Source organism: Dendrobates tinctorius, unplaced genomic scaffold (genome assembly GCF_039654945.1).
Source record: "Dendrobates tinctorius isolate UK_male_01 unplaced genomic scaffold, ASM3965494v1 ptg000160l, whole genome shotgun sequence".
NCBI classification, from domain to species: Eukaryota; Metazoa; Chordata; class Amphibia; order Anura; family Dendrobatidae; genus Dendrobates; species Dendrobates tinctorius.
Window position 1 is genome coordinate 21,892,467 of NW_027361827.1, and position 25,246 is coordinate 21,917,712.

At 47.8% G+C, this 25,246-nt stretch overlaps 1 protein-coding gene across 5 annotated transcripts in view; it reads left to right on the top strand.

Annotated features, from left to right (window-relative positions):
- LOC141052466 (protein shortage in chiasmata 1 ortholog-like) overlaps positions 1–25,246 on the top strand; it is a 356,749-nt gene that overhangs the window by 265,728 nt on the left and 65,775 nt on the right. The gene's annotated exons all lie outside the window — the stretch shown is intronic.

Here is a 25,246-nt window from a genome sequence, read left to right on the forward strand (position 1 = left end):
GTACTAGGAGTTCTTCACACTTAAAGGCGCTATATGAGGAGACGTTCAGAAAGGCACATGTTGGCGGAGCGTTGGAAGGGAGCATTCCATCTGATCTGGAGGTTGACTGAGTCCCTGACCCGGAGGACACGGCACGGAGGCAGGCATCTGTGTGTGCTACAGACTGAGTAAAGCTTTGGAACTGCACACCCTGGTGTCCTCCAATTATTCCTGCGCCAACACACCCTGTACCACTACATCTGGGTATCAGCTTCTACACCGCCTGCACCTCTCCTCTGCCCCTACATCTATACTGCCCTGGGGCTACAGCTCCACCTGTGAGGAGCTTCACCATCTTGGCTGCAACACACCACCAGCCCCAGAGGATCTGCATGCAGTGTCGGCCCAACATTCCACTTGCCGAACACCACAGGTGGCGTCACGAACTATTCCATTAACTACAAACCACCATTCAACACCCCTGATTACTTGGGCGCCCAGGGCCACGGACCGGGTCACTGCTGCTGTGGAACATCCCCCTGACACCGGCCCAGTACCGAGTACCCCATGGCCCTGAGAGGGCGACCCAGAGGCCTCTCTGATTTTTTAGCACATTGCCTCATGCAACTGTATCTCTGACAGAGAGCCTTGAAGAGTGGGATGCTGGTGTAAAATTTATCTACATAAAGGTGATAACCCTTATCCAGCAGTGGGTGCAACAATTCACACACAATTTTCCCATTCACCCCACAATAGGGGGTCATTTAGGGGGGTCAATCTGGATGTCCTTTCATTTGTTGACCCTAAATCTGTGGGTGAACCCTAAGGTGCTCTCGCACCTCTTGTACAGTTTTATTCTGTATCTGGTCCTCTTTGTGAGCAAGTATTGTTGGAATTTTAGCCTCCATTTGTAATGAACGAGAGATTCATCTATATAGATTTCCCTTTGGGGGTTGTACGCCTCAGCAAATTTGCTGCCGAAGTGTTCTGGCAAATTTTATATAGATGATCAAAGTTGGGATCGTCTCGGATAGGACACTGCATATCATCACTATAATGTAAAAACTTTTCGATCGCTTCAAATCGTGTCCATGTCATGGCCACATGGAATGACGATGTGCTGTAGAGCACAGTATATCCATGAAAAATTTCTGCTGTATTTACAGGGGTCCCTCTGGCTTATGATGACGTAGGATTTTGGGTGAAAAATTGATAGGCATACAAATTTGTCTGGTCCACTATAAGACTTATTACCTTGCTAAAAAAAAAAGTGAAAAAGTCAATTTCACTGTGGCCTGTAGCATCAAATTGCATTTCTGAGTTGCCCATGAAATCTGAAATAATGGATTGATTGCTCTAGGGATTGCCTAGGTCCTAGGGCACCTTCTAGTGGTCCCTCCTTACTAGATGAAGAGGAGTGTAGCAATATGTTATATGATGATGTGGCCTCTAGGGGTCTCAATACTTTTATGTATGTTCGATAGTCATTTTAGGAACTTGTTGGTTAGTTGTTGTTAGGAGATATCTTGTAATGGAGGATTGCACCTCATGGAATAAACAGCCTGCAGATATCCACAGAGTGTGATCCATGACAGGAAACAACTGACAGAACATGGTGGCAGCTGGGCACAGAACCTGCAAATCCTCAGAGCTTGTGTGAGGCTGGGACAGAGGATCACAGCACCTGTAAGTACAGATTCCCTGACATTACTGCAAAATGGAGACTGGTCTGAAGCCCCCTCAGGGACTGGATGTCACTTCATGTAATCTGTCCCAGACTTGGAGACATTGGAAGGAAGAGTTTACACTGTATGTGGATCTCACAGTGGCCCCCAGTGATTACAATCAAAAAGTCAAGCTGTTTTATTACCTTATTGGGGAAAATGGCAGAGAATTAGCCCACACCTTACTCCCAGACACAGACAACCTCCTCCTAGCAGATATTGTGCAGGCATTTGATAAACACTGACCCAAAGAAGAATGAGACAGTGGAAAGATATAACTTTCTCACAAGACATCAGGAGGATGGAGAAAATGTGGACTCTAGATATCTGACAGAGCTGAGGCTGGCAGCAACATGTGGCTTCGGAGAGATCAGTGACAGTCTAATCAAAGACAGAATGGTGTGTGGCATAAAAGACAGTCATCTCAAAGAAAGTGTCATGATCCCAATGCAGGTTTTTGAGCTGCACACCGGGGGTTAATGTCTGGAGCTCTGTGCAGGTTTTGACCTGCACACTTGGGGTTAATGATTGTGGCCTCTTTCTGGTTCTGGGAGAGCTTCATAAACCCCTGGGTAGCTTCAATCCCTGCCAGTTATACTTTTGCCTTTGGTCTAGTGTGCTGACCCCCGTGTGCCTGTTTATTGCTATAGCTTGTTTATATGGTTCTGACCCGATTCTGTTTCCCGTTGTGAGTTTGCCTGTTGATTTTGTACTGCGTTATTATCTGTGTATGACCCATTGCCTGTGACCTGATTACTCTCTGCTCGCCCCTCTTGTACCTTGCAGCTAACTGTGTATGACTCATTGCCTGTGACCTGACCACTCTCTGCTCATCCCTCTGGTACCTTGCAGCTATCTCTGTGTGTGACTCATTGGCTACGTCCTGACTATTCTCCCTGTCTATGCCCCTTGGTAACTTTGTCTCACAGTTACTCTGCTAGGAATTGTCTTGCAGCTCCTAGCTCTGTGGAGTTTAAGCCACGCCTCTAGCAGTTACGTGCTTCAGGTCCTGCAGCTCTGAAGTACGCATCTATTCGGTTGCTGCCCGCTCCACAGGTAGCTTTGAGCACGCTTTCGCTTACTCGGGGCACGCGCACTGGCTCAGTGAGCAAGTTCAGTGTGGTGTCTCTGACAGAAAGATTACAGAGAGAGGAAGACATGACTTTAGAGAAATGCATGCAAATCTGCAGGGCTGCTGAGCTGACAAAACACAGCCTGAAGATGGCAGGCACCAGTGATGATGATGATGATAAGGTACATGTAGTATCTATGAAAGGAAAGACAAGACCAAGCTCCCCGATAAGCACTGTCCACTGCAAGTATTGTGGGAAAAGACATGAGAGAGACAAAACCAAGTGTTCAGCATATGGTGAAACCTGCAGATCATGTGGCAAGAAGAATCATTTCTCAGCTGTCTGCAGGCTGGGAACAGGCAAACAGTACAGACAGCTCCACACTGTGACACTAGACACTGACAGTGCAGAGGACATTACATGGCTACAACTGCAGCCTGCAGCAGAGAAAGTCAATGTAGTCAGGCAGTCAGTAGACAAGGATGCCAAGCAGCTTTATGCAACATTCTTGTTGGATGAGAAGTCCATTAGATTTCAGATGAATTGTGGAGCAAGCTGCAATGTAATTCCATCTGCTCTGCTGAACAAACAGGTTTCTATTGAGCCAACTGACAAGGTACTGGTGATCTACAACAAAAGTGTTCTGAAACCGATGGGGACATGTAAGCTCAAAATACGGAACCCATGTAACAGAGTTATAAAGTTGAATTTACCGTGTTGCGTGGTGGTAACCAGGCATCATTATTGGGAGTAAAAGCAGTTCAGGCAATGGACTTAATAAAAGTACAGTCTCAGAACATTGTGTGTTGACGTTTCCCAGAATATACCAAATCCCAAACTAAACGCAGAGCACAATTTGGATATTCAGAAAATAAAAACGAAGTATGCTGATTTATTTGAAGGTGATGGGTGCTTTGAAGGTACAGTGGGGAAAAAAAGTATTTAGTCAGTCAGCAATAGTGCAAGTTCCACCACTTAAAAAGATGAGAGGCGTCTGTAATTTACATCATAGGTAGACCTCAACTATGGGAGACAAACTGAGAAAAATATCCAGAAAATCACATTGTCTGTTTTTTTTTTCATTTTATTTGCATATTATGGTGGAAAATAAGTATTTGGTCAGAAACAAAATTTCATCTCAATACTTTGTGATATATCCTTTGTTGGCAATGACAGAGGTCAAACGTTTTCTGTAAGTCTTCACAAGGTTGCCACACACTGTTGTTGGTATGTTGGCCCATTCCTCCATGCAGATCTCCTCTAGAGCAGTGATGTTTTTGGCTTTTCGCTTGGCAACACGGACTTTCAACTCCCTCCAAAGGTTTTCTATAGGGTTGAGATCTGGAGACTGGCTAGGCCACTCCAGGACCTTGAAATGCTTCTTACGAAGCCACTCCTTCGTTGCCCTGGCGGTGTGCTTTGGATCATTGTCATGTTGAAAGACCCAGCCACGTTTCATCTTCAATGCCCTTGCTGATGGAAGGAGGTTTGCACTCAAAATCTCACGATACATGGCCCCATTCATTCTTTCATGTACCCGGATCAGTCGTCCTGGCCCCTTTGCAGAGAAACAGCCCCAAAGCATGATGTTTCCACCACCATGCTTTACAGTAGGTATGGTGTTTGATGGATGCAACTCAGTATTCTTTTTCCTCCAAACACGACAAGTTGTGTTTCTACCAAACAGTTCCAGTTTGGTTTCATCAGACCATAGGACATTCTCCCAAAACTCCTCTGGATCAACCAAATGCTCTCTAGCAAACTTCAGACGGGCCCGGACATGTACAGGCTTAAGCAGTGGGACACGTCTGGCACTGCAGGATCTGAGTCCATGGTGGAGTAGTGTGTTACTTATGGTAGGCCTTGTTACATTGGTCTCAGCTCTCTGCAGTTCATTCACTAAGTCCCCCCGCGTGGTTCTGGGATTTTTGCTCACCGTTCTTGTGATCATTCTGACCCCACGGGGTGGGATTTTGCGTGGAGCACCAGATCGAGGGAGATTATCAGTGGTCTTGTATGTCTTCCATTTTCTAATTATTGCTCCCACAGTTGATTTCTTCACTCCAAGCTGGTTGGCTATTGCAGATTCAGTCTTCCCAGCCTGGTGCAGGGCTACAATTTTGTTTCTGGTGTCCTTTGACAGCTCTTTGGTCTTCACCATAGTGGAGTTTGGAGTCAGACTGTTTGAGGGTGTGCACAGGTGTCTTTTTATACTGATAACAAGTTTAAACAGGTGCCATTACTACAGGTAATGAGTGGAGGAAAGAGGAGCCTCTTAAAGAAGAAGTTACAGGTCTGTGAGAGCCAGAAATCTTGATTGCTTGTTTCTGACCAAATACTTATTTTCCACCATAATATGCAAATAAAATGAAAAAAAAACAGACAATGTGATTTTCTGGATTTTTTTTTCTCAGTTTGTCTCCCATAGTTGAGGTCTACCTATGATGTAAATTACAGACGCCTCTCATCTTTTTAAGTGGTGGAACTTGCACTATTGCTGACTGACTAAATACTTTTTTTCCCCACTGTAAATATAGGCTAGAAATTGACAACACCATGCAGCCTACCACACTACCTACAAGAAGAGTGCCTGTAGCTTTAATGCAACTACTGAAAGTAGAACTGCGAGATTTACAGAGAAGAGGCATGATAGCACCAGTCCATAAGAGCACAAATTGGATCAGCAGTTTGGTCATAGTGCAGAAACCATCTGGCAAGTTAAGAATATGCATTGATCCTAAGCCACTCAACAAGGCGCTGAAAAAAAATCGCTACCCAATGCCAACATTAGATGATGTTTTATGAGATCTATCAAGGGCTAAAATATTTTCTGTATGTGATGTGAAAACGGATTTTGGTATGTGGCATTGAATGTAGAGTCAAGTTTATTGACAACATTTTCTTCACCATTTGGTCACTATAAATGGCTGAGAATGCCCATGGGACTAAAACCTGCTCCAGAGGTGTTCCAGCAGACATTAATGCAGGCTTTGGAAGGACTTCCTAGAGTGAAGACAATAGATGATATACTAATAGTGGGAGATGCAGAACAAAACAAATAAAAGGCAAAAGTAGCCCAGAAACTAGGTCATCGGTCCTATGAAATTTTAAGGAAGAAGTCTAAGGAGACATCTGAGGAAAATGCAAGAAAGAGATGATTCATGGCCTTTTGAACAGTATCCTGACACCCAAGACAACGAGGCAGCAAGTACAAGTCAAGTACCAACAGTGACAGCTGACCATCAGGGTGAGGCTTCAGGCCAGAGACAAGCAATATCAGAAGGCATATTACCAGAATCAGAAGAACTACGAGATGTAGACAGTGACATCTTATGTTACTAGAGCTGGCAGAATTATCAGAAAGCCAGCGCACCTCAAGGATTATATCTAACTGGACTTATGTTATATTTCTAACTTAGTCATGGTATCCATTGTTTTATTATTTTTTATTGTTCCTCCAATTAAAAGAGAAAGGATATAGCAATATGTTATATGATGATGTGGCCTCTAGGGGTCTCACTACTTTTATGTATTGTGGTGTAGTGACCACTGTGTCAACTAGGGGGCGCTGTATGGATGTCCCAGGAGAGTGGATGAATGGCAAGATACCGAATGACCGTTATGTATCTCAAGGTGGGTGGCCTTGAGATGGAGATTTCTGTGTGTGTTAACCAGCAGTGATACTGCTGAGGTGATGGTTCAATGTGTCAGGAACTAGCTTCCTACAAACCCACCCAGGAGGTGTGTTTATTAACGCTATTGTAAAGTGTATATGTGTGTGTGAAGGACCTGTGGTGAGGTCATAGTCATGTGACCCGGTGGGTGTGGCCATGGACCATATAATGTGGCCAGGGTAGGTCACATGGAGGTGAATGCTGGGACCTGGTTGGTCCAGTGTGGAAGGTCCCGTCTGAGTGAAATGGGGCTGCCTTCTGACAGCAAGTAAATGCTGTATTAATGGCTGCACGTGCCTAAGAGTTCCCTGGAGGGAAGGAATGTCTGCAGTATGGAGAAGCAGCCATGAGAGAACCCTGACGTAGGTGAGACAACACTGAGGCTGAAGAGCCTGTATGCTGGACATTTGCTTAACCTGTGTGATAACAGGATAACCAGAGTGATCCTCTACTTAGATTACAGCGCTACCTCACATGTGGTGGAGAATTGCAAAGGGCAATATTGTAGCCTTGTTGCTGGGAGCAACGGAAGAGGACTGCAAAGTCGGTTGCTAAGGGCAACGCTGAGCCAGGAGGGCTGTCGGTTGGGGAAGCCACTGCCCGGCTGGGGTTCTGGAACCGTGGGGCGGCCTAGTGAGTAAGGCACTGTCCGGATCGGTGTGCCCAGTGCGGCCGTTTCCCCAGGCGGAAAAGACTTATAGGATACCTCTGCGGTAGAGGGGTCCGAGAACCTGCGCGGTCAGCAGGTGAAAACCGTGTTGTACTGACCGGGGTCAGTGAGAAAGAGATTGGTGATTGCTAAAGAGTGTGTCTGTGGAGAAGAGGTATCCGAGGACCTGTGTGGCCGACACAGGTAACGGACAGGTGTTCGTGTTGTACTAACCTGGGTCAGTGATAAAGACTGTGTACCTGGAGGGTTCAGTGAACAAGGTCCTGGAGGGTCAGTGTTGGGAGGTTCTGGGGGAAGAATCGGATCCCTGGAGCACGTGGTATGACCTTGGAAATGGTGAGGCGTAAGTGTTGGGCAGTCTCAGGCAGAGACGGATGTCCTGAATAGCACCCGCTAAGCCCCTGGACCTGGTGAGGCCGGTGTGTTGGGAAACCCTGGGAGGAGGGCCACTCCCTGAATAGCTCCCGGTGTGCTCTGTGTGTTGGACGGTCTCAGGCAGAGACGGAACATCCTAAATAGCACACAGACAGACACATGAGTTTTTTGTGTGGTGTTTTTTTATCTTATTTTTTCAACGCAGCCTGCGGTGGCTCAGTGGGAGTCAAAAAGGTGACAAGTGGCTTGCTGTAACTCGGCGGGGTTACGAAGGGGACAAGTGGCTTCCGGTAACTCGGCGGGGTTACGAAGGGGACAAGCGGCTTCCGGTGGATCGGCGGGTCCACGAATACGGCGCAGCAGGAGCTGTGGCAGCACCAGAAGGAGCTAGTGTGGTGTCGGTGATCGGTGACAGCAGGAGCTGTGGTGGTGCCAACAAAGACTTGTGTGGTATCGTAAAAGAGACAAACTGTGTTGTGTGAACTGTGGTCTGAGAAAACCGGTATAACGAACATGGGGTAACCCAAAAGGGGGTGGAGTCCCAAAAGGGGGCGGTGACCCAAATTGGGGTGGTACCCCAAAAGGGGGTGGAGCCCCAGAAGGGGGCGGTGACCCAAATTGGTGTGGTAACCCAAAAAGGGGTGGAGTCCCAGGAGGGGGCGGCGACCCAAATTGGGGTGGTTCAGGAAATGGCAGCACTGGTAGCCTCAGTGGGTATGTCTGGGGAACCGCAGTGTGCCTGTATGAGTTTTGAGGAGTGCGGCATGTATTTTCCAGATAATTACGGGCCACAGGTGTGTACCGTGATGCTGCACCGGGAAGGAGTCTCTGATAGACTGGACTCAGAGTCAGGTGACTGACAGGAACTCCGCTCGTTTTATCTCTGACCGAGAAAAACGCCAGGGTTCGCTGTAAACATGGGGTCACGGTAAACTATGCAGTAGACCAAGTAATGTTTGAGGGGACCAAAGGTGGTGTGTGCCAAGGGGGCGGGATACCACGAGACTTAGTCTATGCCTTGGAGAGGGGCCGGGACTTTGTATTGTTTGATGACGTATGGTCGAATGATGGAGACGTTTCGACTGTGGGGCCAGCAGACACTGAGACAGTGACGGCTCCTAAAGTGGACAGGTCAGAGGTAGAACTGACCGGAAGAAGAGGTACATCTGCCCAACTGACTGATTTGACGTCTCGTGACAAGACAGATGGTGGGCTTGGAGATGAGACGACTGGACTAGACACATTGGTGGTGGACTGTAACTGGAGGGTTCATTCGACTGGTGTGACTGACCCAGTGGTACCCTTTGACAATATAATTAAAGAGGTAGTGGTGCGACACGTGCTGGCCAAAAGAGAACAGGATCGTGAGATGCAGCTGATAAAAGAGACAGTGGAAGGATATCTTGAACGGGAAAGAGTCCTGAGACAAATGGCTGAGCACAGGGTTGAGGAGCTCGAGAAAGAAGTCTTGGAGCTCAAAGAAGCTGTAAGTGGTCTTCTGCGGGAGAAGAACTTGGACTGTGATGAACAGCGGCCGGGTCTGACTGGTGGTGGAATGGAGCTGCTGGTGCCCGTCTTGGCAGACGGTCATGAAGAGATGAGATCTCGTGAAGTTGGGGAGCTATGAACTGAACAAGACAGTCACCCGGTCGGGTCAACTGTAGTGAGGGAAGTGTCCATGGTAAAGCCAGAGCCTCCTGGCCAGGAAGAGAGCAAGGCCACGACCTTCAAGTTTGTGATTGATGTACCAAAAGACAAGCAAGAGGCCTGTGCTGAGGAATGTGTGCATGAGGCTTTCAGAGAGGCGGTCAAAGCGTGTAAGGTGCACTGGGCGCCTGAGACTCGGCAGTTGGTGATAATGTCAGCCAGGGAAGACACAGCAAAGCGGGTGGCTATCCTGAAAAACATGCATCTGCAGTGTCTCCATGTCAAACAGTTGGTTAGGCGGAGTAATATGAAAGCTGCTCGACGCCTAGAGTTAGCAAGGGAGGCTATGGATCGGTTGGGTTTGCGGAATGAGGTAGTTCCGGTACCCAAAGCACTGATTGGGAGAATCATTGGAAGATCCGGGAAGGTAATTCAAGACCTTGTGAATATCTCCGGTGTGGGGAGTGTGAGGATCCCTCCTGATGATGAAGACCAGGTATCCAGTGAAGAGGGTAGGATTCCCGTCCTGGTGGTTGGCTCCGTGGAAAGCCAGAGAAACTTTCGGATGCTCTTGGAGTATCGAGTGGGGTACCTGCAAGAAATTGAACAGTTGAGGCTGGACCATCAGCGAATCAATAAATAGGTTCGGAACACCAAGCGGCGGCCGCCTTCGACCCAAGATGTAAGGGCCCAAAGGGTACCGCCAAGAAGTGACATGGCAGATGGCCAAAGAATGTCAGCAAGTGGTAGTTCGACTGGCAAGACGACGTTGAGAGACCGTAGTTTCTGTGAGACGCTGAATGAGTCAGACTCAGGCTTAACTAAGACATATGACCGCTGGGGGCGGGGGAGGCCGTATGACAGACGCAGATGGATCTCTCGACCTGTGGGGCAAGGTGTAATAGGTGCCCGGTCTCGAGATCCTGGTGTAATGTTGTGTGTTCAACCCCACAAGTTTGAACAGAGGGGGGAGGTATGTGATGTAGTGACCACTGTGTCCACTAGGGGCACTGTATGGATGTCCCAGGAGAGTGGATGAATAGCAAGATACTGAATGACCGTTATGTATCTTAAGGTGGGTGGCCTTGAGATGGAGATTTGTGTGTGTGTTAACCAGCAGTGATACTGCTGAGGTGCTGGTTCAATGTGTCAGGAACTAGTTACCTACAAACCCACCCAGGGGGTGTGTTTATTAACGCTATTGTAAAGTGTATATGTGTGTGAAGGACCTGTGGTGAGGTCATAGTCATGTGACCCGGTGGGCGTGGCTATGGACCATATAATGTGGCCAGGGTAGGTCACATGGAGATGAATGATGGGACCTGGTTGGTCCAGTGTGGAAGGTCCCGTCTGAGTGAAATGGGGCTGCCTTCTGACAGCAAGTAAACGCTGTGTTAATGGCTGCACGTGTTTGAGAGTTCCCTGGAGGGAAGGAATGTCTGCAGTATGGAGAAGCAGCCATGAGAGATCCCTGACGTGGGTGAGACAACACTGAGGTTGAAGAGCCTGTATGCTGGACATTTGCTTAACCTGTGTGATAACAGGATAACCAGAGTGATCCCCTACTTAGATGACAGCGCTACCTCACAGTATGTTCGATAGTCATTTTTGGAACTTGTTGATTAGTTGTTGTTAGGAGATATCCTGTAACTGAGGATTGAGAATAAACAGCCTGCAGATATCCAGAGTGTGATCCATGACAGGAAACAACGAACAGAACAAGGAGGAAGAGTAATAGAGGAATGTGGTATCTTCGTCACTTCCTGAATCTATGTCGGAGGCAACGAAAGCGTATGCCTCCTCTGGTGAATAGCATCTTCTTGACAAATGAGACATTTTTATTTTATTCTTCAAAACACTGGAGATGTGTGTGTAAGTGGTGCTTTTACACATGTATTTTGTTCAGCTTGTGTAAAGGGTACTATTTATTACAGTGAAGGAAATAATTATTTGATCCCTTGCTGATTTTGTAAGCTTGCCCACTGACAAAGACATGAATAGTCTATAATTTTAAGGGTTGGTTAATTTTAACATTGAGGGATAGAATATCAAAAATAAAATCCAGAAAATCACATTGTATACCATATATACTCGTGTATAAGACGAGATTTTCAGCCCATTTTTTGGGGCTGAAAGTCCCCCTCTCGGCTTATACACAAGACATATACCTGATGGTCGGCGGGTGAGGAGGATCGGGGGTGTCAGAGATCATACCCCCTGGCGCGGTCTCTGCAGCCCCCCTGCTTCTCCACGGTCTCCCTTCCTGCCTTCAGCGATCACGTGGTACCGCTCATTAAACCCATGCATATGTGCATATTCATGAGTGTAATGAGCGGTATCATGTGACCGCTGAAGGCAGGAAGGGAGACCGTGGAGAAGCGGGGCTGCAGAGACCGCGCCAGGAGGGGGTAAGTATACCGACATTCACCTGTCCCGGGTCCATCGCTGCTCACCGCTGTCTTGCTGCATCCTGTGTTATTGACGTTTAGGCAGCAGGGGTGCAGTGACGTGGTTAGTGCGTGCTGCGCCCTCTGCTGGCTGAACAGTCACTGACACAGGAAGTGCAGACTGCGGTGAACAGCGATGGACCCCGGACTGTTATGAATGAGTCACCGTAGGAGGCAAAAACAGAAATGCTAGCTAAGTCCAGAAAACCAGAGAAGTTGGCAGCTATCGGATTGCAGACCCCTGAACCTATCAACACAACTAGCAGTAGCCGTGGGGGGTTCCTACCATGCCCTAGACCCCTCGATCACAGCCGGAGGACTATATAGCCTAAAGACAGAAAGGGAAATCTAAACTGCCCCAGAGCAGACCTCAAAGCAAAAGGCAGCCCCCAACATATAATGACGGTGAAGCAAGAAGAAAGAACACTAACACAGACAGAAAGATAGACTGAGCAAAGACGGGGCCCAAGCTAACTAGATAGGCAAGGACAGGAAGGCTGCTGTCTGCAATCCGTGAAAAACCCTATGAAAATAAGAGCCAACAGACTGACAGTGAAAAAGGCCCTGAAGACGCTAGGCTTCAAAAAGGCTATGTCAGTACTCAGGAATAATCTCAAGACAGAGCAACAGGAAAAAGGAGATTCAGCTCACCCCAGCAGGGAATGGCAGAATCCAGAAAAGCAAGGCTAACAAAAACAAAACACAAATTCTAACAGGCAAAGCAGAAAACTTAGCATTAGAGGAGCAGGAATCAGACTGGTCTCCTAGAAGTCCACAGAGAAATCACCTGCAGGGCAGAAGGGCGTCGGCAGCCTTATATCCAGTCCGTGACTCCACTCAGCCAGTCATCATCATTAGGCTCAGGTGCCTGATAATCAGGCTCACTACCTTCCTTCACCAGAATAGGGAGTTCACCAGACCTCAGTGACGAAGGCTCACAACACCGGACAGGTCAATATCTCAGGTGCCAAGTCCTGAGCAGGAGAGGTGAGTATGGCATTTTTTTTGCAGCATCATATGGGGGCATAATATATGGAGCATCTTATGGGGGCAGCATATGGGGGCATATTCTATGGGGCAGCATATGGGGGCATATCCTATGGGGCAGCATATGGGGGGCATATTCTATGTAGCAGCATATGGGGCCTAATCTATGGAGCAGCATATGGGGGCATATTCTATGGAGCAGCATATGGGGGCATATTCTATGGAGCAGCATATGGGGGCATATTCTATGGAGCAGCATATGGGGGCATATTCTATGGAGCAGCATATGGGGCCTAATCTATGGAGCAGCATATGGGGGCATAATCTATGGAGCAGCATATGGGGGCATAATCTATGGAGCAGCATATGAGGGCATAATCTATGGAGCATTTTATGGGGCATAATCTATGGAGCATTTTATGGGGGCATAAACTATGGAGCATTTTATGGGGCGTAATCTATGGAGCATTTTATGGGGGCATAATCTATGGAGCATTTTATGGGGGCATAATCTATGGAGCATTTTATGGGGGCATAATCTATGAAGCATCTTATGGAGGCATAATCTATGGAGCATTTTATGGGGCATAATCTATAGAGCATTTTATGGGGGAATAATCTATGGAGCATCTTATGGGGCATAATCTATGGAGCATCTTATGGGGCCATAACCTTTATAGGGCAGCATATGGGGCATACTATTCTATGGAGCATCTTATGGGGGCATTATTAACCTTTGTGCAGCATTATATGGGGTGTATATTGTATGGAGCATCTTATGGGGCCCATCATGAACTGTATGGAGCATTATATGGGGCTCCTGATTCAATATGGATATTCAAAAACATTAACCTACTAATGTCTCAATTAATCTAACTTTTATTGTATCTATTTTTATTTTTGAAATTTACCAGTAGCTGCTGCATTTTCCACCCTAGGCTTACATGCGAGTCAATAAGTTTTCCCAGTTTTTAGTGGAAAAATTAGGGGGGGTCAGCTTATACACAGGTCGGCTTATACACGAGTATATACGGTAAATTATATAAATGTATTTGTATTTTGCAGTTAGAAATAAGTATTTAATCCCCCTGGCAAGCTAGAGTTAATACTTGGTGGCAAAACCCTTGTTGGCAAGCACACCAGTCAGACGTTTTTTGTAGTTGATGATGAGGTTTGCACACGTCAGGTGGTATTTTAGTCCACTCTTTGCAGATCATCTCTAAATCATTAAGATTTTGAGGCAGTCACTTGGTAACTCAGAGCTTCAACTCCCTCCATAAGTTTTCTATGAGATTAAGGTCTGGAGACTGGCTAGGCCACTCCATGAACTTAGGCTAAGTTCACATTAGCATTCGGGGGCTCTGCGGAGGGCTGCGTACTTCCTCCATGAAGCTCCACCTACTTCCGCATACTTCTGCATGCATCCTGCGTACCTATCTTTAACATTGGGTACGCAGGACATGCGGATGCGTTGTTTTGACGTGCCCGCTGCCTGCACGGGAACTCAACATGTTGCATTTTGTGCGGACGGCGGGCATGTCAAAACGATGAATCCGCATACATACGCATGTCCTGCATACCCAATGGTAAAGATAGGTACGCAAGACACATGCAGAATTATGCAGAAGTAGGCGGAGCTTAACGGAGGAAGTATGCAGCCCTCCGCAGGGCCCCCGAACACTAATGTGAACCCGGCTTTAATGTGCTTTTTTTTAGCCACTCCTTTGATGCCTTGGCTGTATGTTTTGGGTCATTGTCTTGCTGGAAGCCACAACAACGACCCATTTTTGATGTCCTGGTGGAGGGAAGGAGGTTGTCACTCAGGATTTTATGGTACATGGCTCCATCAATTCTCCCATTGATGTGGTGAAGTAGTCCTGTGACCTTATCAGAGAAACACCCCCAAAACATAATGTTTCCACCTCCATGTTGGACAGTGGGGACAGTGTACTTTGGGTCATAGGCAGCATTTCTCTTCCTCCAAACAAAGCGAGTTGAGGTAATGCCAAAGAGCTCAATTTTGTCTCATGTGATCACATCACCTTCTCCCAATGACTCACAGAATCATGCAGGTGTTCACTGGCAAACTTCAGAAGGGCCTGCACAAGTGCCTTCTTGAGCAGGGGTACTGTTGTGAATTTTCTTTCTGGGCTCCCTCTGGTGGTACTGGAGATAGTGGAGCTGGTAAGACTGACAGAGGCTTGCCACCTGATAATGATAATGACGATTGGAGATCTGGGGTTTCTGACTGGAGTATTTAAGACAGCTGACCTCCTTCAATCCCTGCTGATGATTTTCTTCCTGTGCCTTCTGAGGTCTGATGTCTCCTGCTCTGTTCCTGCATGGTTCAGCTAAGTGGTTCATTTGCTAATCTTTTTGCATTTGATCTGGTTTTGTCTATCTCTGCTTTGTGCGGGTCAGCTTGCTCCTGCTGGGGCTGTGCTGCATCACCGCCCATATGTTACTGTTTGTGTCAGTTTGTTCTGTCCCCTGTTATATTGGTCTCTTTTTGCTTTGCTTTCAGTATATACCAGAGTGCTGATATAGTGGGGGTGAAGTCGTGTGACTTTTTTTTTTTTTGACATCAGACATGTTGGATTTTTCAGGGTTTTTGCGTGATTTCAGACAGTGTCTTTCCTTTCCTGTCCTGTCTAGTCAGTCTGGGCCCCATCATTTGCTCAGTCTATTTTTCTGCCTGCGTTTGTGTTTTCATTTTGTCTCACTGACAATATAAGTTTGGGGGCTATCTATTCCTTTGGGGTCTGCTCCGGGGCAGTTTAGATTTCACCTTTCTTGCTTTAGTCTGAGTTAGCTCTCCGGCTGTGCCGAGGCGTCTAGGGCATCGTAGGTACGCTCCACAGCTACTGATAGTTGTGTGGATAGGATCAGGGGTCTGCAATCCACTTAGTTACCAACTTCTCTGGTTTTCTGGTGGCTTAGCCTGGTCCTGCTATCCTCCTCGGTGACCCATTCATAACAGGGTGCCTTGTGGACACTGCAGAATGTTAAACCTTTACGGCGTAATGTGTTTCCAATAGTTTTCTTGGTGACTGTGGTCCAAGCTGCCTTGACATCGTTAACCAGTTATCCCGTATAGTTTTAGGCTGATCTCTCACCTTCTTTATAATCAAGGATAGCCCACGAGGTGAGATTTTGCAGGGTGCCCCAGATCGATGTCGATTGACAGTCATTTTGTATTTTTCTTACTGTTGCACCAACAGTTGTCTCCGTCTCACGCAGTGACTTACGTATCGTTTTGTAGCCAATTCCAGCTTTGTACAAAGCTCTTTGGTCTTGCCCATGTCATAGAGGTTAGTATCTGACTGATTGAGTCTATGGACAAGAGTCTTTTATAAAGGTGACTATGTAAGTCTTTAATGCAGGTAACGAGTTGATTAGGAGAGTCTAACTGGTCTGTAGAAACCAGAACTCTTAATGGTTGGTGGGGATCAAATACTTATTTCTCACTGCAAAATGCAAATAAATTTAAGGTATATAATTTATACAATGTGATTTTCTGGATTTTATTTTTGATATTCTATCTCTCAATGTTAAAAGTAACCTACCCTTAAAATTATAGACAGTTCATGTCTTTGTCAGTGGGCAAACTTACAAAATCAGCAAGGGATCAAATAATTATTTCCTTCACTGTATAAAAAGTAGAGAAAAAAATTAAAATAAAAAATTTAGAAGAAACATTTAGAAGAAAAAATAAAAGAAAAATCAGTAGATGAAAAAAAGTTTGGAATAAAAAAATTATAGTGACGTTCACTACATTAATGCCCTACCTACAGTGGGTATGGAAAGTATTCAGACCCCTTTAAATTTTTCACTCTGTTTCATTGCAGCCACTTGGTAAATTCAAAAATGTTCATTTTTTTATCATTAATGTAGACTCTGCACCCCATCTTCACTGAAAAAAACATAAATGTAGAAATTTTTGCAAATTTATTAAAAAAAGAAAAACTGAAATATCACATGGCCATAATTATTCAAACCCTTTGCTCAGACACTTATATTTAAGTCACATGCTGTCCATTTCCTTGTGATCCTCCTTGCGATGGTTCTACTCCTTCATTGGAGTCCAGCTGTGTTTAATTAAACTGATAGGACTTGATTTGTAAAGACACAAACCTGTCTATATAAGACCTCACAGCTCACAGTGCATGTCAGACCAAATGAGAACCATGAACCATGAGGTCAAAGGAACTTGCCAAGGAGCTCAGACACAGAATTGTGGCAAGGCACATACCTGGCCAAGGTTGCAAAAGAATTTCTGCAGTACTCAAGGTGCCTAAGAGCACAGTGGCCGCCATAATCCTTAAATGGAAGATGTTTGGGACCACCAGAAGTTTTCCTAGACCTGGCCGTCCAGCCAAACTGAGCAATCGTGGGAAAAGAGCCTTGGTGAGAGAGGTAAAGAAGAACCCCAAGATCACTGTGGCTGAGCTACACAGATGCAGTACGGAGATGGGAGAACGTTCCACAAAGTCAACTATCACTGCAACCCTCCACCAGTCGGGCCTTTATGGCAGTGGCCCGACGGAAGCCTCTCCTCAGTGCCAGACATATGAAAACCCGCATAGAGTTTGCTAAAAAAACACATGAAGATGATAATTCTAAGCGGTATGTGTGGAGAAAACCAGGCACTGCTCATCACCTGCCCAATACAATACCAACAGTGAAACATGGTAGTGGCAGCATCATACTATGGGGATGTTTTTCAGCTTCAGGGACAGGACGACTGGTTGCAATTGAAGGAAACATAAATGCGGCCAAGTAGAGATATTCTGGATGAAAACCTTCTCCAGAGTGATCTGGACCTCAGACTTGGCCGAAGATTCACCTTCCAACAAGACAATGACCCTAAGCACACAGCTAAAATAACAAAGGAGTGGTGTAACAACTCTGCCGGCATCACTGCATGTCTTCCCATCTCCCATCTTACTCACCACTCCGCGCCATGCTGTGTGTTCTGTCCTTTGTCGGCTCCTTGCTGTGGACCTCATGTCCTTGCTTGCTGCATACTTCCTATTGTGCTTAGTGCGACGGCACTTCCTGGTTCTTATAGAGACAGTGTGCACCTTCCTAAGGTGTCCCCAGCCAATTGCCAAGAGGCCTCAGGCACTTAAAGCATCCCTACCCATAGGGGGATGCCTGAGCAATAAACTCTTTCAGTCCGTCTTTGGCTACTGAGTTGCCAGGTCCTGTCCTGCTATTTCTCTTGCCTCTGTCTCCCAGAGGGCTTCGTACCCTGGCCTGTGCCTGTATTGTGTGTCTCTCGTTTCCAACTCCCAGGGGGCTGCATACCCTGGCCTGAATCCTTGATCCTGTACCTGTCTGCTTACCCGACCCTGTCTGTATTGAGTTCTATATCTGTAACTGTACCTGACCCTGTCTGAACTGAGTACTATACCTGTACTTATTTGTATCCTTGTCTATAGCCTTCCCTACCCTGCTGTGTGCATCCTTGTGTTTCCTCTTGCTCTCTCTTTGCTCTGCACTCTGCTCTGCATCTTGCGACTTTGCTCTGCACTCTGCTCCGCATCCTGCGACTTTGCTCTGCTCCGCATCTTGCGGTACTGCTCTGCTTCTCGCTCCGCACCTTGTGGTGCTGCTCTACTCTTCGCTCCGTACTTTGCGGTGCTGCTCTGCTCTTCGCTCTGCACTGCTGCTCTGCTCCTCGCTCTGCACCTTGCCATTCAACTCTGCTCTTCGCTCTGCACCCTACGGTGCTGCTCTGCTCTTCACTCTGCACCTTGCAGTTCTGCTCTGCTGTGTGTATCCTTGTGTTTTCTCTTGCGACTTTGCTCTGCACTCTGCTCCGTATCCTGCGACTTTGCTCTGCACTCTGCTCCACATCCTGCGACTTTGCTCTGCACTCTGCTCCACATCTTGCAGTTCTGCTTTGCTCTTTGCTCTGCACCTTACGGTGCTGCTCCACTCTTCGCTCCACACCTTGCGGTTCTGCTCTGCAATCTATGGTTCTGCTCTGCTCCCCATCCCGCGGTTCTGCTCTGCACCGCACCCTGCGGTTCTGCTCTGCTCCGCATCCTGCGGTTCTGCGCTGCTCCCGCTCCGCTCCCTACGGTTCCTATCCCTTTAGTCTGTACTGGCTCCTACCAGTTCCTGTCCCCCCAGTCTATTCTCTTTTCCCACTCATAGCCACCTATGTTCCTGTCCTACCCGAACCAGTTCCAGTCCCGTCAGCCGTGCCCACCTGCCTGCCAAGAGTGCCAGCCGTGCCCGCCTGCCAAGAGTGTCAGCTGTGCCCTCCTGCCTGCCAAGAGTGTCTGCCGTGCCCGCCAGAGTACCAGTCGTGCCCGTCTGTACTTGCCCGCACCTGTTATTAGCATTCATTCCCTTAGTGGGATCATCTGCCACAGCCAGACACCGCCCTGGAGTGGTACCTGGCAGCAAGCCTGACCTCACCATCAGAGGCTCAAGCGTGACAAGTGGCTTCTGAAAAACTATGTCCATTCATGACTGGCCCAGCCAGAGCCCTGACTGTTGTGAGTTCATTTTCCCCTTCACTACTGAGGCCCGAGGAACTCCCTCTTCTGGTGAAGAAAGGTAGTGAGCCTGATTGTCAGACACCTGGGGCTGATGATGATGACTGGCTGAGTGGAGTTAATGACTGGATATAAGGTTGCCGACGCCCTTCTGGCCTGCGGGTGATTTCTCTGTGGACTTCTAGGAAACCAGTCTGATTCCTGCTCATCTAAAGCTAAGATTTCTGCTTTGCCTTTTTGCATTAGTGTTTTGTTTTCCTTGCTTTTCTGGATTCTGCCATTCCCTGCTGGGGTGAGCTGAATCTCCTTTTCCTGTTGCTCTGTCTTCAGAATATTCCTGAGTACTGACATAGCTTTTTTGAAGCCTAGCATCTTCAGGGCCTTTTTACTGTCAGTTTGTTGGCTCTTATTTTCATAGGGTTTTTCACGGATTGCAGACAGCAGCCTTCCTGTCCTTTCCTATCTAAGCTAGCGTGGGCCCCATCTTTGCTCAGTCTATCTTTCTGTCTGTGTTTTGTTCTTTCTCCTTGCTTCACCGTCATTATATGTGGGGGGCTGCCTTTTGCTTTGGGGTCTGCTCTGGGGCAGTTTAGATTTCCCTTTCTGTCTTTAGGCTATGTAGTCCTCCACCTGTGATCGAGGGGCCTAGGGCATCGTAGGAGCCCCCCACGGCTACTGCTAGTTGTGTTGATAGGTTCAGGGGTCTGCAATCCGATAGCTGCCAACTTCTCTGGTTTTCTGGACTTAGCTAGCATTTCTATTTTTGCCTCCTACGGTGACTCAATCATAACACCTGACCTAAACCCAATTGAGCATCTCTGGAGAAACCTGAAAATGGCTGTCCACCAACGTTCACCAGCCAACCTGACGGAACTGGAGAGGATCTGCAAGGAAGAGGAATCGTTTGCCTAATGGTCTGGGCCATAAATCTATTGTTGGTCTCCTGCTGGGCAGCACACATCGCTGCATGTGACAGCGAGAGACCAACGATCAGCGAGCTCCTGTCACATTTCCGCCAGACTTAGGGCCTGCTGCTCCGGTCGCGGCCTCTAGGAGGCGCCGGACCGCCACTTTATCGTCAGACTCAGGGACGGCTGTTCCTGCCTCGGCCACTGGACAGGGCCGTGGTTCTGTCACGTCAGGCTCAGAGCCTACTGTCCCGGCTTTAGCCTCTAGGAGGCGCCGGTCTGTCACATCGCCGTTAAATTCTGGGTCTGCTGCTCCTGTCGCGGTCACTAGGAGGCGCCATGGCTCGCCCGGGAGTTATGGTGCTGACAGAGTAAGGGCACCTGCGCAGGCATCTGGTGGACGCAGGCTCCACCCCTCTGTCAGTCATCAAGAGGTTACTGCATCTCCATCTGGCCTGGTCCTGGGGGCGGTACTGATGACATCATCAGTCCAGGAACCTATGAGGGGTGACCTGATCCCTGAAATACCTTGGGACTGGTCTTGCAAGCCGCCGGATATATTCTTGGTTCCCCTGTGTGTTAGGCCTGTTTCACACTTCCGTTTTTGTGTCCGCCAAACGGATCCGTTTCCGTTTTTTTGACGGAAACTGATGCAAACGGATCCGTTTTTAAAAAAACGGATCCGTTTTTTTGACGGATCCGCGGTAACCACTAATGGAAGTCTATGGGACAAAAAAAACGGATCCTGCAAAAAAATGGCGGATCCGTTTTTTTACGGAAACCAACGGATTTTGACGGATTTGAAAAAACGGAAGTGTGAAACAGGCTTTACTGTGTGAATTGCTTTCTGACTGACTGACTTTGGCCTGGACTTCTGACTCTCCTTCTGCCTAACGATTCTGTACCTCTGCTACTCTCCTGGTTAATGACTTTTGGCCTGACTGACTCTGCTTCTGCCTAACGACTCTGTACCTCTGCGACTCTCCTGGTTTATGACTCTCGGCCTGAATCTGACTCTGCTTCTGTCTACCGTTTTTGTACCATTGCTGCCCGACTGGTTTAGACCCGCATATCTCCACGTTTGTGTCTTGTATTGGACACCTTTCTGGCGACCGTCCTGCTCTGGTCACTGCTCCTATTCAGACAGCGCCTCCTGGGCTCTGCTATAAATCCAGATCCCTGTATAGGGGTAAAGGGTATCAGTGTTTCTCGGGGTGTTGCCTGGCTGCAGCCCAGACCCGCAGGCGGACGTCACATTATATCCGGCCATATAAAAAAAAAACTGCTTCTTGTGTATATATCCAGCATATACAAAAGCAGTCTCCCTGAATTTTTTTTTTTTCTCTCCCTTCTTCTGACTGAGCTGATTTCTGGCCTAAACACCTGGTTCAGTGCACAGCCTGAAGGAGCACTTTCATCTTCCTGCACCAGTATGCTGCAGTCTGGAGCCTTCAGAGAGAGAGCTGAGCGTCAGAGATCCATACTACTGAGACATCGGCCTCTGGGCAACTCTGGCTATGGTTGCCCAGGGGCACAGGTATTGCCCGCAGATGCGGCTAAAGTTTTATTGCCTATTGCCCTTTCTTTTGGTCAGAAATCTCAGTGTGTGAACGCATATGTGGATTGTGGATCTGAAGGGAATTTTATGGATTCTTTGGTTGCTAAAAGTCTCGGTGTACCCCTATTAAGACTTAATGCCCCTATAAAAACTTCGGCTATTAATGGCACATCTATTGTCCAGGAGGGGGTTAAATTTGTTACTGACAAAATCACTATGTCGGTGGGAGCATTGCATACCGAGGTTATGTCATTTTTTGTGATGGATAATTTGTCTGCTGCAGTCATTTTGGGGATGCCATGGCTACGCCAGCATAATCCAGTCATCGACTGGCACCTAGGCGATGTTATACGCTGGAGTTCACACTGTCAGGAAAACTGCATGTCGCTAACAGTAAACCAAGTTAAAGTTAAACCCCTCCACATACCGTTTGCCTTCAGAGATTTTGAGGATGTCTTTTCTATTGCAAAATCTGAAAAGCTACCCCCTCACAGAAAGTATGATTGCCCTATAGATCTGATTCCAGATGCCCGTCTCCCAAAAGGGAGAATATTTAATCTCTCAGGTCCAGAGCGTCAGACTATGAACGAGTACATAGCTGATAGCTTAAAAAAGGGGTTTATTAGACCGTCCATTTCACCAGTTGGAGCTGGCTTCTTCTTTGTAGAAAAGAAAGATGGTGGTCTCAGACCCTGCATTGACTACCGGGAATTGAATGCAATCACTATAAAGAACCAGTACCCGCTTCCACTCATCCCTGATCTTTTTAATCAGCTAATGGGAGCCCGTTGGTTTACTAAACTGGACCTCCGGGGGGCATACAATCTAGTCCGCATAAGAGACGGGGATGAGTGGAAAACAGCCTTTAATACCCCTCTTGGCCACTTTGAGTACCTGGTAATGCCCTTCGGACTCAGTAACGCACCTGCCGTGTTCCAGCACTTTGTAAATGACATTTTCAGGGACATTTGTGGGGTGTATGTCGTCGTGTATTTAGATGACATTTTGATTTATTCTGCTGACCCTGTGACACATGCTCAGCACGTTCGCTCTGTACTGCAGAGACTGCGAGAACACTCCCTGTTTGCTAAACTTGAGAAATGTGTTTTTTTTGCGGAGGAGGTACAATTTTTAGGATATGTGGTTTCAAGCACAGGCTTCCGTATGGATCCTGCCAAGATCCAACCTATTAAAACTTGGGTGCAACCCAAGTCGCTAAAAGCGCTGCAGCGATTTTTAGGGTTTGCAAATTATTACCGAAAATTCATCAGGGGTTTCTCCGAAATTGCTAAACCACTCACGGATTTGACCCGAAAAGGGGCAGACGTGACCAATTGGAACCCTGAGGCAATTCAGGCTTTTGCTACGCTAAAAGAGTGCTTTGTAGCCAACCCAGTTTTGGTTCAGCCTGATCTGGACCGCCCGTTTATTGTAGAGGTGGACGCCTCTGAGGTCGGAGTGGGAGCAGTGCTGTCGCAAGGCACTGCATCACTCACTCAGCTTCGCCCATGTGCCTTTTTCTCCCGCAAATTCTCTGCCACTGAGAAGAATTACGATATAGGTAATCGGGAGTTATTGGCGATCAAATGGGCCTTCGAGGAATGGCGCCACTTCCTCGAAGGCGCCAAACATAAGATCACTGTGATTACAGATCACAAGAATCTGACTTACCTGGAGTCAGCAAAAAGATTAAATCCTAGACAAGCGAGGTGGGCCTTGTTCTTCTCTAGGTTTGATTTCTTAATAACCTTTCGTCCTGGTACCAAAAATGTGAGGGGTGATGCTCTCTCTCGAAGTTTCTGCCCCTCACAGGCTGAGGACTCGGAGCCAGTTCCAATACTGGCCAATGGTATTGTTGTGTCGGCTGTGTCTCTGGACCTTCTGGAGGAGATCCGTAGGTCCCCAGAACCAGCCCCTGACTCGACGCCCCCCCAGAAATTGTTTGTTCCAGCGCCGTTTCGCCTACAAGTTCTGAAGGAGTCGCACGACTCCATCCTGGCAGGCCATCCTGGGGTCAATAATACCGCCAGACTTGTGACTAGGAGTTTTTGGTGGCCAACGGTAGTTAAGGACTGCAAGGATTATGTACTAGCTTGTGAAATCTGTGCTCGCGCCAAGTCCCCTCACAATCGGCCTGCCGGCTGGCTCCAGTCCTTGCCCGCTCCAGAGAGTCCATGGACCCACATCTCCATGGACTTCATTACTGACCTACCACCCTCAGAGGGGAAGACATGTATCTGGGTGGTGGTGGACAGGTTCAGTAAGCAATGTCATTTTGTTCCCCTCTCTGGATTACCTAATTCAGAAACTCTGAGTAAGTTGTTTATTGTTCATGTAATAAGGCTGCATGGCGCTCCAGAGAATATCGTGTCCGACCGAGGTACCCAGTTTGTTTCCAAATTCTGGAGAGCATTCTGCAAACGTATTGGTATTGAATTATCCTTCTCCGCTTACCACCCTGAGACCAATGGTCAAACGGAGCGTACCAACCAGGCTCTAGAGCAATATCTTCGCTGCTATGTCTCGGAACATCAGTCTGATTGGGCGGAACATCTCCCATTAGCTGAGTTCGCTCTAAATAACCAGTACCAGGAATCTATCAAAACCACCCCGTTCTTCTGCAATCATGGTTTGCACCCACGTTTTGGTTCATTTTCGGCCAAGATGTTGGAGCTTCCGGGAGTAGAGAATTCCATACGTCACTTAAAGACAATCTGGTCGGAGGTGAACACAAACTTGAAAGGGTCCCAGGTCAGGCAGGCTTCGGCCGCAAATAAACGGAGGTCCACGGGGCCGCACCTAGGAGTTGGGGACAAAGTTTGGCTGTCTACCAGAAACATTAAGCTTAAGGTGCCATCTGCCAAACTGGGGCCCAGGTTTATTGGTCCCTACGAGATATTAGAAGTAATTAACCCGGTAGCCTTTCGTTTAAGGCTCCCTCAGTATTTTAAAATTCCTAATGTTTTCCACAAATCCCTTCTCAAGGTGTACCGCTCCCCAATTCATCCCGTCCAGTCCCCTCCTCCTCCAGTTTTGGTCAAGGGTGCCTTGGAGTACGAAGTCCAGGGCATCCTTGATTCCCGTTTAGTGAGAAAGTCTGTGCAATATTTAGTTCATTGGAAAGGCTATGGCCCAGAGGAGAGGTCCTGGGTCCCCGCTAGTGACATTCATGCCAAGGGGTTGATTAGAAGGTTTCACCTCCTTCACCCTGATAAACCGGGTTTTGAGGGTCCGGAGGCCCCTCTTGGAGGGGGGGGTACTGTCACGTTTCCGCCAGACTTAGGGCCTGCTGCTCCGGTCGCGGCCTCTAGGAGGCGCCGGACCGCCACTTTATCGTCAGACTCAGGGACGGCTGTTCCTGCCTCGGCCACTGGACAGGGCCGTGGTTCTGTCACGTCGGGCTCAGAGCCTACTGTCCCGGCTTTAGCCTCTAGGAGGCGCCGGTCTGTCACGTCGCCGTTAAATTCTGGGTCTGCTGCTCCTGTCGCGGTCACTAGGAGGCGCCATGGCTCGCCCGGGAGTTATGGTGCTGACAGAGTAAGGGCACCTGCGCAGGCATCTGGTGGACGCAGGCTCCACCCCTCTGTCAGTCATCAAGAGGTTACTGCATCTCCATCTGGCCTGGTCCTGGGGGCGGTACTGATGACATCATCAGTCCAGGAACCTATGAGGGGTGATCTGATCCCTGAAAT